Raw genomic sequence first — 17,342 nt, 5'->3', positions numbered from 1 at the left:
GTTTTCCACCACACAGAAAATGAATGGTTTGTGCCTTTTGATTTGGGTTGAGAGGTCAGCCTGGCCGTCTGTGTGCAATATGAAGACATGCTTGACGAGGAGCTACAATACCAGGCATGCAAAGCAGGAGCAGCAGGCAGATTAAAAACACGCTTTGCAGGTTAATTCTGTGAGTTTGTACAAGAGCTAAAACTCCATGTGTGAGAACTAGAGTTGAAATCCTTCTTTAAACTCTTCTTAATGATTCATATGAAACCGCAGAATGGGAGGATATGCCAGTTACGCAGACTGCACTCCCTCATGATCTCTATGACTCCCACCGTGCCAATAATTACTCTTGTTCTCCTCCCAACTCCCATTTCCACCATGTGTTTCATGTTGCTATGTTGAAAGGCCTTCAGTGGAAAGCCCCATGTAAGGAGCAGGACGCACCATAAACAGCTCAAATCTCTATCTGTTCTTTCTTCTTTTCCTCACTTGATGAATGGAGTGTGGTGCTTTGCCCATCTCCCCCGGACCCTTCTTTAGTCCTGTATAAAACAGATACCATCTACGACTCTATAAGCCGTCATCCATCACTGTTATCAACAAAGGCTCATTCAGACCTCCGTCATCGACATCTACAGGGGTCCATCTGTCCTCCCACACTCCCTCACTGGTCGTAAAACGTCCCCTCCACCCTCGTCCATCCCTGCAGATTTTCTATTAACTATCTGCTGATCTATCGCATGTCGAAGTCAAACACACAGACACTTGGAAACAGGGAAGAATTTTCTGGCCCATTAACGCTGCTCTAGTCGGAGAATAAAAGGAAATGGAGAATTTAGAATATCAATGTGTGTGTATTATTGTTCTGGCAAGTGTCTGTGTGAATGTTTTTGTGTGTGTTCAGTTCAGCGGGTTCTGCCTGTGTGAGGTAAATCACTCTGTTTCTGGGTAGAAAGCCCGGCGGGCCGCACCCACAAACCACACTCTCCTCTGGCTCACACTCTTACCGGGGCACAGGCCTGTTGGAGTCCATGCATCTCGGCTTCCTGTGTTTTCTCTCCAGCTAACCTTCCTTCATTGTTTCTCTCTGACATGTGCTTTGGCAAAGGCCCCCCCACTTTAAAAGCATGAACGCCCAGTCCCGAGAAAGGGAGTGAAGGAAGGAAGGAGAGAGGAGGGAGAGGGGGAGCAGTACGAGAAAAATTGAGAGAGGGAGAAAGAAAAGAGTGGGCCTCAATTTTTGTGACGCCTAGCACTCGCCAACCCCAAAACCCACAAAGAATGAGATTGGAGGAGGAAGGGATGGAGAGGAGGCGGGAGGGAGTAGAGGGGTTTATGAAAACGGCCGTGGATGAAGGCAATCTTTAATAAAAAGAGAGAGCCTTGGGTTTCTGCGGTAGCTGGTAATGGCTCCAGTTGTCTAGGAGGAGGACTGAACAACACAGTTTGTTTATCCAGAGTAGTGGGACTTGCTATAGCTCTACAGTTTACACTGTTCACATCTATGATGACAGCATGGATTGGCTCACCGGTCACTTGATTTTCTACTTTTTTTAAGGCAACAGTCAGTAATCCACCGCACAGATTCAGAGAGATCTAAACTTGTGGTTCACAAATTGCCAGCATAGATGGGGGAGACAAAATCCACAGTCTTTGCTCACGTTTAAAAAATGCATTTTCTGGTCACACTGGCAGAGCAAAGTTGTGGTGATAGATGCTTGGTGACAGTGGCGGACTCAGGCCGTCTGAGGGGCAGGAGCGGAAAAAATAAAAAAGGGCACCAGCTGCATGCGATGAGGCTCCAGCACACAGAAAGTTTTCTAGCATGTAGGGCAGCCTTTATGGCACCGCATTGTGTCTTTTCAACTTTAGGCCACCCTAGAGAGCACTGCAACATGTTTTTTTTTCATTTAATGGCACCCTCGGGGGCACTTTTTTTTTAACAATCCAAGACGGAACATTTGCTATGATAATTTCAAATATGGGGGCACCAGGGGGGAGGCAGTCGGAGCAGTGCATCTTACACAGTTTTGGGGGGCATTTTTAACATTTTCCCGAATGAATTTTGTGGAGAGAAGATAACTTTCAGAGATTGTTTAATGTCACCAATAAAATGGAGGCATATGTTAACATTAGGCTTGTCAATCGAGTAAAATATTGAATTGCTCTAATCACATGATTATCCATATAATAATAGTTAAAAAAAATGTATCTGTTCAAAATATATCTTAAAGGGAGATCTTATCAACATGGGAGTGGACAAATATGTTTGCTTTATGCTAATGTATGTATATATTTATTATTGGAAATCGATTAACATCACAAAACAATGACAAATATTGTCCAGAAACCCTCACAGGTACTGCATTTAGCATAAAGCATATGCTCAAATCATAACATGGCAAACTGAAGCCCAACAGGCAACAACAGCTGTCAGTGTGTCAGTGTGCTGACTTGACTATGACTTGCCCTAAACTGCATGTGATTATCATAAAGTGGGCATGTCTGTAAAGGGGAGACTCGTGGGTACCCATAGAACCCATTTTCATTCACATATCTTGAGATCAGAGGTCAAGGGACCCCTTTGAAAATGGCCATGCCAGTTTTTTTCGACTCTGCTATTGACTCTTGTCTCATAACTGTCCAACCAAGCCTCTTTTTTGTAGAGCATTTTATACTCAGGTAGAGGAGGGTTGAATAAGCGTTAGTTTCCTCTGTTTTGGACTCTCCAGCACTCTATTCCATCAGGTCAGCACTGTCAAAATGGTTTCATATCGGTTAGCAGTGTCATAGTTCATCCAAGTTAGAAAATGCCAAAGGTTTGTGAACAAATCCATTGATTGTGGCAATTCCATTGAAATGAACTCAATTTTGTCAACAAAATGCTGCAGTTTTAAATTCTGGTGTGACTGGACCTTTTAAGTTCATCTGAAGCTTATTTGAGGCTTAGACAGTGTGAGTTAGCCAAATTATCTTTATCCTTGCAGTCATGTATAGGTTTTATTGTGTTTCGTCACAAACCTACATGTAGCTACCGGGAAGTAATCCTCCTAGATCAGCAAGGAAACACAAAGAGGGCATTAAAAATGTTGTAACTTTATACCCACATGATTTGGATCACTCACGCTGCTTAAGCCTCGTATTAGCTTCTGCTAAACTCAGGATTTCTAACAGTGGCGTTGCTCTAGGAAGGTATCGCTTCAACGGGTGGAATGATTGCAGCAAATCTTTTAACAGTATATGTGGCATGAGAGTGAAGACTTTCTATATCATCGCAATAAATTGTTAAGCCCTAGGAGAGTGTCATCTTTAAGTCAAAGATTTCACCAGTGGGTGAAAGTGAAGCCAATGTGGAATAGCCAGCAGGGGGTGACTCCTCTGGTTGCAAAAAGAAGTCTGATTGTATAGAAGTCTATGAGAAAATGAGCCTACTTCTCACTTGATTTATTACCTCAGTAAACATTGTAAACATGAGTTTATGGTCTCAATCGCTAGTTTCAAGACTTCTTCAATACAGCATGATGTTCATTTAGTAAATTATGGTCCCATTTAGAGTCAAACAGGCCATAAAGCAGGGTGTGCTTTAGGGCATAGCTACCTTGTGATTGACAGGTCGCTACCACGGCGTTTCCTGGTCTGGGAGTTGTCCCTGTTTTCGTCTTACAACTTTAACTCTTTCACAGTGTGTTTTCAGTTCATGAAAGTTGATTATAACCTTTTCGGTCTCCTAAAAATGTTTTATTCTGCATTCGGTTGTATTTAGCTCCACCCTCTCGCGTCACTTCTGGTTGCAAAAAACCAAGATGGCGACGACCAAAATGCCGAACTTGAGCCTTCAAAACGGCAGCCCACAAACCAATGGGTGACGTCACTGTGACTACGTCCACTTCTTATGTACAGTTTATGGGTCACAGTGTGACTAAGTGAAATCTTTTCAAACTGGCCTCTTAGACTTAAACCTTAAACCACGCGGCTCTGTGGTCAAGATGCTGTTACAAACAGCTGCAATTCAATGTGATTTATAACTTTGTTTTCAGACAAAGATCTGTAAGTTTGGCAATGATAAGACCTAGCTATGAAGAACTTAACCTAACCATCACCAAAGCCTCAAGAACAGTAACGCTGCAGGAAGAATGTAGGGAATGTCTCTCTGTTTCTCTCTCTGTTTTGTGACTGAAGGTTTCAATAGAGGAAGATGTGACATCACTTTAAGAGTGTGTAGTTGTTCGTCTGTCAACCAGCATGTTATATACTTGACATTAACTCCATATCATTAAAGTGGCACCAAACAGATTTGGATTACTTAGAGTGCTGTTAGTGTAAACCAAGGATCCTGTGACACCATTACAGTGTCTTTCCCCTGTTTAATGTCAGTCACAGTCAAAGGCCATTAATGACTCCCCACACACACTTTGTCTTCGAAATGTATGCTTATTCTTGAAGGGAGTGAAACACTTTGAGGGAGTTGAAGTTGGAAATGAGGCATGTCGTCTGTCTAAATCAGTTGCTGTCTGCACTGTGTCAGTGTAACACCGCTGGAAGCTTATATAAAGTCTCTCCGGGCAGCCAAAGCCTTTTCTTTTGTTGTTTTTTGCTGCTAACTTGCTGTTTGCTCCAGATATGTTAGCTGATGGTGCTTTACTTTGTTTACACAAATTCTCAGAAACCACCGCAGCATTTTGTCTGAGCAGATAAAAAGTGTTGTGGCGCTTCACAATAAGATAGAAAGAAGATGATCATCTGCTCTTCCTTTTTCTCAATCCTTGTTCGCATGAAACACACTGCATTCAGTGTTTTACAATGAGCAAACAGATGTGAGCCACATAAGCATCATTAAGTGCATAAGCCACCCCGATGACTGCGTCATTAAAAACTCCCCAGACTCCAATTTATTCAATTACCTACTACTTATGCTCTGATGTGGCCGACGTCCTCTCTAGATTCAAGATCTGCTTAAAATTCAAGATTTATAGTTGAGTTGACTGCTTAAGGAGCAGTTAGCTCCAGAGATCAGAGCCACATAAACCATCACCACAAGAGAACACCACCAGTGTTAACGAAGCACAGATGAGAAGATGGACTCATAAAAACCACATTGCCTGACACAGGAGAAACCTCCGAACTGGCACTCTGTAGACAAGGAGTCAGTGTCCCAGTGTTGGTTTGGACTCATTGTGGTATTTGTGTTACCTTTTAAGACGTATTCAACACTTAAGGGGTTTCAGTTTTAATTAACATTGGACATTGAAGTGCTGCTTTTTGGTTTTCCTCAGTGGCAGAAAGTAGTGAATTTACTTAAAATATGAGGTACCTCTACCTTCCTTGAGTATTTCCATTTTATGCAATAAATCTGCTCCTTTCCTGCATTTATCAGACAGCTTTGGTTAGTTTATGAGCTTTAAGTCTTAATGTGGAAACAACATGGATGCTACAAAGAAGCTGTGTTGTATTTTATTGCTCAGAGCGTTTTACAACACATTGATAGCTTTTTCCGAGTTGTTGTTCCGACTTCATGTGAATTTTCCCAGCGAGGAACTTATTTTTCAGATTATTCTGACACCAAATGAATGCAGCACAAAGCCCATGTGGAGAGGCATCATTCTTCAAGTCAAGAAGTTACAGTTTGTCGTAGTATCATTTAGTTTTGAGTGAACTGCATCTCTCGTCTCGCACAATAAACGTCACCAACACAAGCTAGCTAGCTAACTTGACCACGCACAATTGAAATGTTATCTTACCTGATGTGTTTTAACCAGCGACCCCTTGTCTTTTATCTGCCAGGAAGTGAAAGAACGAGCCAGACCCGTTGATCATGTGAGTACAACCCAGTACGAGACACACAATAATCAAAGCTTTAGCGACAGAGACGTCACTTACACCTTTTGGGTGTGTAGTCTTTGTAATGACGTATTTTCACAGTCTGATACTTAAAACTGCGACTTCCTTGACTCGCAAAATTATGTTTTAAAGTGACAAACATCATGGTGCAATTCAAATGGGATCAAAATAAAATGTAGTCTCTCGCCTTTGACTACCTTTCCCATTTTTTTCGGAATAAGGTCCCACCGGAAGGGGCGGGACTTTACCTCTCTATCTCGCAATGCTAATGGACGTGAAACATAAGTTTTGTATCCGTCCTGTGATCAAGGCTTACTGAAAGAGGCTAGGACACGGTCTTGGGCTATGGGGTATGACACATGCTCAGTGTAACTGGAGCTGCGGTCCTGCGTTGCTTTTGGCTCAATTTCAGCGAGTGCAGATCAGATTTCACTGCGTTGTGTTGTACCCCAAAAATATGATGCGATGATGAGCTCTCCTCTTTTCACCCGCCTTGCCTGTGATTCAGATCCGCTCCAAAATGTAATGGGTTCTTCCTTGGCCCTTGGCCCATGCTGCACCCTTCCACCAAGTGTCATGAAAATCGAACGGATAGTTTTTCCGTAATCCTCGGAAACATAGCAGTAATGTAAAGTATACATGTACGTGATTTGTAGTTATAACACATGGGCTAAACTTTGCTGAATCACTTGTGTGGTCCTTAAAAGACTTTTTTTAATCTTAATCGCTGGGAGTGTTTGACAGTGCTGCTCTCTTCCCTCTCAGCTACTGACATTTCTATTACACCACCTGTCTCTTATTGTGATGAGCTGTCAGCAGCCCTCAGGCCGAGGTAACCAGCATGAGTAATCACACCAAAACTGATGAAGAAGCAAAACAGACAATGCAGGTGATTTCTAATACATTACCTCACAGTAATAAATCAACCGTATCACCAGACCAGACCGACCAATTCTCCAAAATCCCCAAATATGTTTTAAAATTCACACTTTCTATTCACTTTTATTTATTACATATTATATTTATATTTGCACAAGTAAAGTACCATATGATTAAGGTTCAGGAAAGATCATGGTTATGGCAAATAAAATAGGTTTGGTTAAGGTAAGGCAACTAAAACACTTGGTTATAGGTAGGGAAAGATCTTGGTTATGGTTAATAAAAAGGCAAATATTAATCACAGGGTACTGGGCTGAATATACTATATGAAGTGGATAAAAAGTAGTAAAGACCTAAATACACAAACTACATTCCCGGCGTAAAAATGGAAAAATTAAATGAAGGCAGGCCTGAGCTGCTTTTTAAAGGTGCCCGCAAAGGCTTAAAGGGGAACACCAGCTAAATTAAGAATTCCAATATGTTATTTCCATGGTCTAGGAAAGTTCAATAAATATTTGTGAACATGAGCTGCTCTCTCTCAAAGCCAGAAACCAGAGAAGTAAGTCTCAAACTTGTGATGTCATAGCGTATAAAGTCAGGAGCTGCTTCATAGACAATGAATGGTAGACTGATTTTATGACCCCACAGAAGGTTTGCTTTTTTTTTTATACCCAAATGATCCTTATTCTATTGTAGTGTTGTCAGTTGTGAAACAGAAAATGTTCCCAGATACCCAGATCATTCCCCTGGGTGTCATCTAGAACATCTCATACTTTCACACGGGACACAAACAGCGGTAGTTGAAAGCCCGGTTCATCACATACTGATGCTAAAGGGTGCCTCCATGCGTTAGTTTCTGATGCTGAGGGGTACTTACCTGTACCAAACGGCAGTATTTGACGAGTTGGGAGTGAGAACGGGTTGGAATAACGTGTGCATTTTGAAAATGGCCGTGGTAGTTCCCCTTTAAGTCCAGCAGGACGGATGTAAATGTTGACTGAATTTGATTGGAGGGCCAGTGTAAGTGTAAAGATTTTAAGATGGGTGACGATCCACTAATCCAAACGGGATGAAATAAGTGCATGAACAATCGTCTCAATCTTGGCTGGAGATTCAGTGAGTTTAACAATAATTGGAAAAGAGAAGTCCTGAGTCATGAGGGAAAAGTTGAAGCTTGATTCTACATGAACTGCCTACGGAGAGAAATGACGAACTTTCCCTTGTGAACACAGCTGTCTGGTTTGGACAAAGTTTACCGGCAGTAGAATCTGCCACAGTAATTCACATGCTGCTAATCAGAGACCAATTTTGCTGCACAAACAATGGAAATTTCGACATTTGATGAAATCACCGTCGGACGTGGCTGTGAGACACAAAGACTAGACAAACAATTAGCAGTAAAGCTCGAGGAGCAAAATCATATTGATAGAAGAGCCAGAGCTGTTTACATCCTTCCACCACAAATGTGATGCAATCATAACCGCAGAGTCCTCAGATTCCCAGAACCAAAACATAATAACACAATCATTAAGGTGTTATCATTAAGGACAGGATTACTCAGGAGGATTTGGCAAAGGCAGGCTGTCTGATTAAATGCAGCCCAATAGGCTCAGAGCTGGAAAAAAATAGACGTCCTTTTAGGGTATTTCAAAATCACCGGGGACGATTCTCATCCTTCTCTTGTGACAGAAAACACATCTCCTCATCTCCTCCGCTGTATCCTGTGAGGCTTTTTTCGCTGCCATGGAGAACATCTGGAGCCAGTCACTCCACCGCTGGCTTGTGAGAGCAGCTCCTAATGGAACATGTGAATGTGTTATAAGATCCGGCTCAAACAGCTGCTATTAGCTCAATTACACATTTTGGCAGTAGAGCAGCAACGTGCTAACGCTTCACGCATTCTGGTTTAATTGTGTAAATTGATGTTAATGCGGCCCTTAAGAGCCAAAGCAGAGGGTCGCAGAGGAAAACAAGTGGTCGCATGTGAAAACAAAAACTCAGACGCCGAGACCTGAAACCTGGATGAGGGGTTTGACAGGGATGGGTGGGGCGCTAGCGAGGGAATGAGGCAAATGTAAAGAATGAAAACAAGCTCTCAGGAATCACCATTAAGAGTCTGAGGTCAAAGTTGATGGATACTGTTGCTGAACTTCGCTTCCTGAGAATTTTTTTTTTTAGAGCCCATACCTGTCTCTCTGGTTTGGGGTAGTGTTACTGAAAAACATATGCAAATGCTGCTAAGTGGGCCAAAGGTATCACAGAAAACCCTCTCACCCTTCAGTTTCCTGCAGAAACTCTTAAGGTCACTCACGATGAAGTGTATTATCTTTAGAAAACCAGTTAAGAGCCATCGGAAAATCACATCTGCAATTAGGGAGCGCTTGAACGAGAACCAAAATAAACAAGACGTCCCAATTGGAAAAATATACAAACATGGCCTGGAGATGTAATCTGCTTTGTTCACTTAATCACTCTTCCATGTCCTGCTGGCATGACATGAATGCCTAGAAAGAGGAATAGTAGATAGGGAGAATCAGTGTTTTGATCCTATTGAATATGCTATTCTCACAATCAATTTCTGCATAATGCACCATTTGACCTCAGACAGACAAATCTGATCGTAGCATATTGGTTGCTGTTAGCTTGTTTTGCTCTGGGTAGCATAGATGCCCAAATCGAGTTAGTCCAGGATTGGCCATGAAATCGTCAGCTGTCCTGGGCGATAGCCTGGAGGGAGATTTAGTCACCATCTGTATTCTGTTTCCATCACACTCATCCAAACATTACCAACCAACACAATTCTGCACAGAGCTGGATGGAGAAGTACTAATCATGGGAAAGTACGGCCCTATAATCTTTTCCCCTCTTATTCAAATGTATTGTGACAGACTATCGCTGTTTGTCCTTTCATGTGTTCATCGTTACGCTCCAATTCATGACTGCATGCATATATTTTGACTCATTTTCCAGTTGCTATCCCTGCTGCACGATGGTAAAGTTGCCCATCTAAATTCCTTTGACATTTGTGTCTGCAAAAGACATCGACAAAAGAACGGAAAGATTCTGGACTACAATGTCGTAAGTCAAAGAGAAAGACGGGGAGGAAAAGCAGAGCTGTATTAAAACAAACTATTTTGTATGATGTGGCGTCTGACTATGTCTGAATCATGCAGCAACCTCCAGTTCTGAGAAGTGAAGCCAATGCCGAAGTCCCTTAAACTTGCATTCTTTCTAACAGCCAGCAGGGGGCGACTCCTCTGGTTGCACAAAGAAGTCTGATTGTATAGAAGTCTGTGAGAAAATGAGCCTACTTCTCACTTGATTTATTACCTCAGTACACATTGTAAACATGAGTTTATGGTCTCACGTGCTTGTTTCATGTCTTCTTCAATACAGCATGATGTTCATTTAGTAAACTATGGTCCCATTTAAAGTGAAATAGACCATAAAGCAGGGTATGCTTTAGGCATACTTGCCAACCCTCCCGATTTCCCGGGAGACTCACGTTTTTCATTGCCCTCTCCCGGTTTCCTCCCGGGGTAACAATTCTCCCGCATTTCTCCTGATTTCTGGCAATTTTTCACACCTTTTTGTCATTTCTCAACCTGTTTCTGGCACTGTATAGCATGTGTAAGCCCTACTGTTTCCACCCGGACGGCAATGGAGCTACACCAAATGTCTTTTCCCGGCGGAGGAGAGCTGCTCGTTTAAAAGTCACCAGAATACAGGAAACAAAAACTCTGAAGACCCCCAGAACCCCCGCTTTGGTTTTGAAATCCTCTCTAGTTTTAGGGTCTCAAGGTTGGCAAGTACGGCTTTAGGGCGTGGCTACCTTTTGATTGACAGGTCGCTACCACGGTGTTGTCCGGTCTGGGAGTTGTCCGTGTTTTCGTCTTACAGCTTTAACCCTTTCACAGTGTGTTTTCTGTTCATGAAAGATAATCGTAACCGTTTTGGTCGTCTAAAAATGTCTTATTCAGCGTTGGTTGTACTTAGCTCCAGCCTCTGTGTTACACCTGGTTGCAAGAAACCAAGATGGCGACGGCCAAAATGGCAAACTCAAGGCTTCAAAACGGCAGTCCACAAACCAATGGGTGAAGTCACGGTGACTACGTCCACTTCTTTTATACAGTCTATGGTCTGACTGCTGAAGTATTTATAGCTAATCCAAACGGCCACACTCAAAAGAAGGATGAATAGCCTGCTGACAGTGATCGCACTCTTTCTGACAATTTCTCGAAGGCGCTCATAATGTTGCACTCATGAAAAGTGACCGAAGTAGTTGTATGAAGAATGAAAAAAAGAGAGCATAAGTTTAAATCCTGCAAACGTTCTCTCCTCTGCACACCTGGCTCTCAAAAGACATAATCGGAAAAGACAAGAGTGATCTGAATGGTGAAATAAACTGGAGGAAAAGGCAGGAGAGGGACTCTATAGTAGAGCTGAGATGTGGGGGAGAAGGAGAAAGAGGGGAGTCGAGGAGAGAGAAAGTGGGAGCGAGGCCTGGGTGAGAACGGAAGTGCAGAGTAGTGGACTACAGTAAACAAACAACTCCCCGCTCCTGATGGGGAAGTCCAGCACATCCAGCTGAGTTCACACACTGAACGCGACCACATACTGCATTTCGTCACACAGATGCATCCCGGTCCATTTCCATCCTCTTCCCACTCATACATACTATGCCCTGCTGCATAACATGACTAAAACCAATTGATTTATAGGCAAACACCAAAACCACAGACTTACAGTGAGTGACTCTTCTGTACACTGTGTGTATTTTGTGAGATAATCAAACACATGCTATAAGATGCTGATGCAGCAAATCTGTGTCCTCGACCAATCATATCTGTGTTGCAAAACAGAGGGATTTTATGTTTTCATGTCCAAACATAAGCACAGATGTGCAAGAGCGGTCACCTCTGAGCCCTGTATAGGGAGTAAAAGCCAGTAGAGAGGGTGATCAGAGAGGGAGGAAGGTTTATGTTATAGGAGAAGAAAAGACACGAGATGACAGCTTGAGGAATTATGGAGGATCGTTCGCTCTCTAGTCTAAACAAGCTTCATAGAGGAGTGCTATTTCTCTTCAGGCACTGGCATATTCCTGGCTATTCACTGAGAGAGAGGCACTCATGGCTCTTGTCCATGTTTTCATTAAAGCTGTTTTATGTGTGAGGCGCAGGAGAAAAGTACTGGCTAATGTCTAAATCTGTATGTCGTCGTCTTTGTCCTTTTTATGTCTGTCCAGCTTTCTCTTCCTCACGTCTTCAAAGTGACTTTATTTTTTTCTGAATGCTCTTCCTTCTTCCACTCTTGTATCCCATTTAATTGCTCCTGGCATCCTACCTTTTAGAGGCGGGGGAGAGCAGGAAAGGTCCCAGATGACAAGTCCCAGTGGGAATGTCAGAGGCACATCAGGAAGCTTGTGAAATCCATCCTCCTGTTCTAGCCTCTCTACCACATGTAAAAAATACCTCTGCCTCTATCAATCCCTCTCAATCCTAACATTAAACATGGAAGACCTTGCTAACAGAAGTCCCGGCACAATGTCTACAGTGTTAGTGAACAGTAAAATTGTTTATAGCAGCTAGCAAAGACACTAGCTGCTCTTTCACCAAACCTCAATATAGTTATAGGGTGGGCATTAGGGGGCCCATTGGGACTCATTTGGGACCAGTACGCTGCCCAGTCGCTCGTATAATTGTGCTTCCGTAAACAACGAGTCCTATCAGTCACTGGGAAAACGAAAATACCCTCCCTCCTGAAAAGCACCCAAACAAAACACCAAAATAAGACATGGAGCTGAAACTCACAGTGACCTGCTGATCTCTGAAGTCCCACAGCGCTGATCGGTGCTGACACACAACTATGTATAGACGTGACGCTAACTATGGGATACCAACTGTGTTATTCCCAACTTTTCTCTCGAAATCGCTCTGAATTAGTTTCAAAATGAGATAAAACTGGTTTTCCATTATCACAGTTGGATAATCCAGCCCGTTCGCACGAAAAGGCGTATTAACGACACGATAATGTGCAAGGCATTTAGCCTGCAATAAGAACGCCTTTCTTGCTTTTGGCCAGTCATTTGTATGACATGTAGTCTGTACTGACAGCAATTTAAATGCATCTGCGTGAATATACTACGCTCAGAGCTAGTGACGTAGAATTAAAAGAGAGAAAGACTGCTTATGGCGGGCAGGAGGGGACGTGGATGGTCCAGCAAACATAGGCCTTTTAACCAGGAGACCAGTGTTTGAGACCGGTGTTTTCTTTTGTAAGCTACGTTTGTGACGCATCTTCCGTACTCATGCTACGTTGTTTCTGTACGGATTGTACTTAGTTTCCATTCTTATTTAAAGCCCAACCATTATGTTTTTCCTAAACCCATAACTAAGTGGTTTTGTTGCCTAAACCGAACTGCGGACGTTATCGTTTTGTTACGTGACGTACAAATAACATGCGAAAAGCGACGTACAAAATGACACGCGAAAAGCTTAAAATGCGTCATCATGACACGAGGAATGTCGTTGTGATGTCATGCTATTTACCCTGGGACCGGGTTGGATAATCGCATACACAGAAGTCACATTACAATTATGATGATTGAATTATATGTACGGAAAATGGAACATTTTTGCTTCATTTTATACACATTGCCCTCTAACTCATCCTGGCTCTTTTGATATCTTTGGAAACTTTGGCATCTTGACCAGAATTTACAAGTTCTTTGGGTTTGGGCAAAGCTGACGAAAGACTTGCCAAAGAGTTTGTGGGATTGACGACGACTAAGAAAGTGAGCCACGGGACCGCTGCTTGATTTGAAGCCCCTCTGCTGAGTTGACTTGACAACTTTGACTGCAACTGCACATGGCTGACAAACGAACAACTGTACGAGTTGGATTGGTCTGGACATAAACCGCAACTTGATCCTTTAAACGGTTGTGGGTCGCAATCAAATGAAAACTGTTTAATCAGTTGAAAACATGAGAAACTGACTGACTTTCAACAGAGGGATGTTTGACTGGGAACGTTTTGACTCTGGACATTTCTTCAGTCCCCTCTGGCTGTAAGCTGGGTCTATTTCTGATCTATACCTAAGGGCAAATAGAGGGGTTGCCTAAAAAATGAGGAGTCAACCGGCTTTGGAAGAATTTACCCCACACCCCAGTGGGTGTGTACATGCCTATACATGTGAGTGTGTAGGCCGATGTGATTATTCTGCGGCTGCGAACTCTCAAGGTGGAAGGGGGGAAACCCTGCAGTTCACATTTAGACCACTTTTCAAACTAAATTAAAATTCCCTTTGCTTTTCTTTCACTTTTCACCATGGAGCAAATGAGCTGAAGAGGCCAGCTGGATTGTGTCTGCACACGATCTGCTGTTGTACTCATGATACCCCATTTACTGAAAACCTGCACTGAACTTACACACTGAAACAGGACCCAGCTGCTGGTGTGCTTGTGACCTGACATCTAATTGCATGCAATGGAACAAGCAGCTTGGAAATGTGGTTTCTAAGGGAGGGGAGGTGGCGGGGGTGGTGGTGGTGGGGTTGTGGGGGTAAAGCGACGTATGACTGACACATAGACGTGGAGGCAAGTTTGAATTTCTCTGAACCGCACGTAATTGGTTGCAGAACTTGAATGACATCAGAGCGTTGACTTCCACTAATGGGCTTGCTGAAAGACCCTGGGTGTCGCGCAAAACAAAGCAGGCTATCAGAGATCATACATGAAGCTTTACACACAATACAATACAGGCTTTTATAGTCTTAAAAGTCTATATGAAAAAGCAGAGCGCATTATGAGTAAATCTTTATCGTACCCTTACCGTTTATCTTAACTTGTCATTACTGGCATCCGTTGGCGAGGCAGTGGTGTAAGATGTGACAGATATTACAGCAGGCACGGCAAGAGGTTGAAATATGTGCTGCTGCTCTGATAAAACATCCTATTGTACCAAAACTGAACAGGCCCCGCTTGAATTGGAGAGCAGCTAAGATGATTTATGGATAACAACACGTATCACATGGCAAAACGCCAAATGTGTTAACAACACAGCTCAGATCTTGGATACATGTTTAGGTTTTTGCTGCAGCTTTGCTTCTGGCAAATGTGTGATGCAGCAATGCTTTGAATTAACGTTTTTATGTGTGTGCAGTCAAAGATTTAAACTTTACAAGATGTGCTAAACAGGGCTGAATAGGGAATCAAACTGTAACACAAATCCAATCAGCAACTCGCTTTCCAACTTATTCTAAAAGGCCAACATGTTTTTTTATAAGCTGACACCAAAATAACTGTTTTAACTGGCACTTTAAAGGGATGGTTTGACATTTTGGGAAATCACTTTCTCGCTGAGAGTTAGATGAGAAGATTGCTACCACTCTTTTGTCTGTTCACTAATGCAGTGGTTCTCAACCTTTTTGAGTTGCGACCCCCCAGGATAATGAGGTTGGTGCTCATGACCCCCATTAGTTTTGTTTAATTTGAACAGCTAGCTCTGGAGCGTTGTCCAATGTGCTCCAGGCACTGTGGATTTTTTATGCGTTCTGTGACTTTTTCTCTTCCTCTGACCCGCCAGAAATCCCCCGTCAGAAACTCATATGCTGGCACACTTTGGCTCTCACAAACACTCAATAAAATCTATTCCGAGATGAATTATATCACCTGTACAGTGTGATGTAATGCAAAAACCATTCCCCAGTCTAAATAAGGGATACTGTACAGCGAGCCGGTCATTGCTGTGAAATAAACCCCAACAGGGCGATGTGGACCCCAACGCGAAGCCCTGAAGGGTTTATTTCACAACAATGACCGCTATCTGTACATTATCCCACTTATTACACGGCTACTTATTTAAGAAATCAATAATTTGACACAAAAACGGTCCGCCAGAGTCCGACATCTGAACTGCGCCCATAGCGGTGTTGTTACGGTCTGTTGACCAATCAGAATCTAGTATTCAATGAAGCTGTGTAATAAAATGTATTATTTTACTTATATGCTCTTTTAATTTTTTTCTCCACAACCATCTGGCCAACCCTGAAATTATCTGGCGACCCACTTGGGGGTCCCACCCCCCAGGTTGAGAACCACAGCGCTAATGGAGCAGGAGCTATGAAACAGTTAGCTTAGCTTAGCTTAGCTTAGCATAGGCTAAGAAAGGGAAAAACAGTTAGCTTGGCTCTGTCCAAAGTTTAAAATGACACCTACCAATGCCTCTAAAGATGACTAATTAACATATGGTGCCTTCAAATGGGGTCGTGTTTATCGTGTTCACGAGAAGAGTCCATATGAACGCCCCCCTCTTGTGGTGTTCACGACCTCGGAAGTGGAAAGTTTCTGAAAGCTCCGACTTCACGAGTTGTGACGTGTTTGTTGACGTTGTCAAAAATGGTGGAGGCCATGGAAGTTAATTTTTCTGTGTATATTAAGTTAATGTTTTGTAATTTAAGTCGTGTATTGTTTTTCTTCGTAATTTTATAATATGTCTGAGGAAAATGTTGATAAACCCAACGGCCTCATCTTCTTCCTCCGTCACTATGCCTTTGCATTTACTGCATTATGTTACCCACTTGCTAACTTGCTAAATTGTTAGCCTCTCTGGCTTTTAGATGCCGACAGTAACGTTAATATTTCCATTGCTTAGCAGCGGTGTTCTCGCGACTTAACCCCTTGAACGTCAAACACATTGTCTGCACGACTTCCCATGTTGTAAACACAAGCTCACGAGTTTCAGTCTTAATGCTGAGCTAATTTAGATCTATCTATCTATCTATCTATCTATCTATCTATCTATCTATCCATCCATCCATCCATCCATCCACCCATCCACCCATCCATCCATCCATCCATCACCTCTTGGCTCTATAGCTCCATGGTGCACAAACATGATAGTCATCTGTTTGTACTGGAACCGGCTAACCTTCCTCAAACCCGTTCTTTTACATTCATGACAACAACCGTACCGTTCTTTGAACCAGTGATGGTTGGGTTTGGTTTGAAGGAGATGTGAGGGGCTAATTGTTCAGCTGAGCTCAGCAATTTCTTAAGTGGTATGCTCTTTGCTGTAAGAATAAAAAAAGGGGGAAACCACACTTCATTTCAAATCACTTGCAGTCACGCTAACCTTACCGTCTGGTTGACCGAGCTGGTGCCCATTTCGTCTCTCTCTTTATAAAACACCTTCTGAATGGAAACACGAGGGAGTTACTGAGAAAGAAAATGAGTAGAGGTCAAACGTTGAAAATGAGAAGGGAGACTAGAAAGACGAAGAAAGGGAAAGGAAAAGTAGAAAAAAAGTTTTCAGGCCCGAGCTTGTCTCGTGCCCTTCTCCTCACTCTCACCATATCAGCGCCTTGGCTGCACGTTTTTACAAATTATCCCGGGATGCAAAAAGGGGCCAAACTTGGAGATCTGGCATTCATTTACATTCTTACTGGTTTGTGCTTCTCCTGCTCTCTTTTTTTTCCTTCAAGAACAGAGAGCAAGATGGAATTTCAAGAGGCCAAAAAGAAACAGAGCAGAAATCGTTCAAGCAACAAGATCCCTGAGTGAGCGTCCCGCAGGGATGCGTATGGCTGCCGTGCGGTTGTAATGTCTTTGTCCGCCCATCTCCTCTGATTACCATCATGT

This window comes from Sebastes fasciatus, chromosome 3 (assembly GCF_043250625.1).
Source record: "Sebastes fasciatus isolate fSebFas1 chromosome 3, fSebFas1.pri, whole genome shotgun sequence".
NCBI classification, from domain to species: domain Eukaryota; kingdom Metazoa; phylum Chordata; class Actinopteri; order Perciformes; family Sebastidae; genus Sebastes; species Sebastes fasciatus.
The sequence above is the reverse complement of the archived record's forward strand: the minus strand, read 5'-3'. Positions refer to the sequence as shown.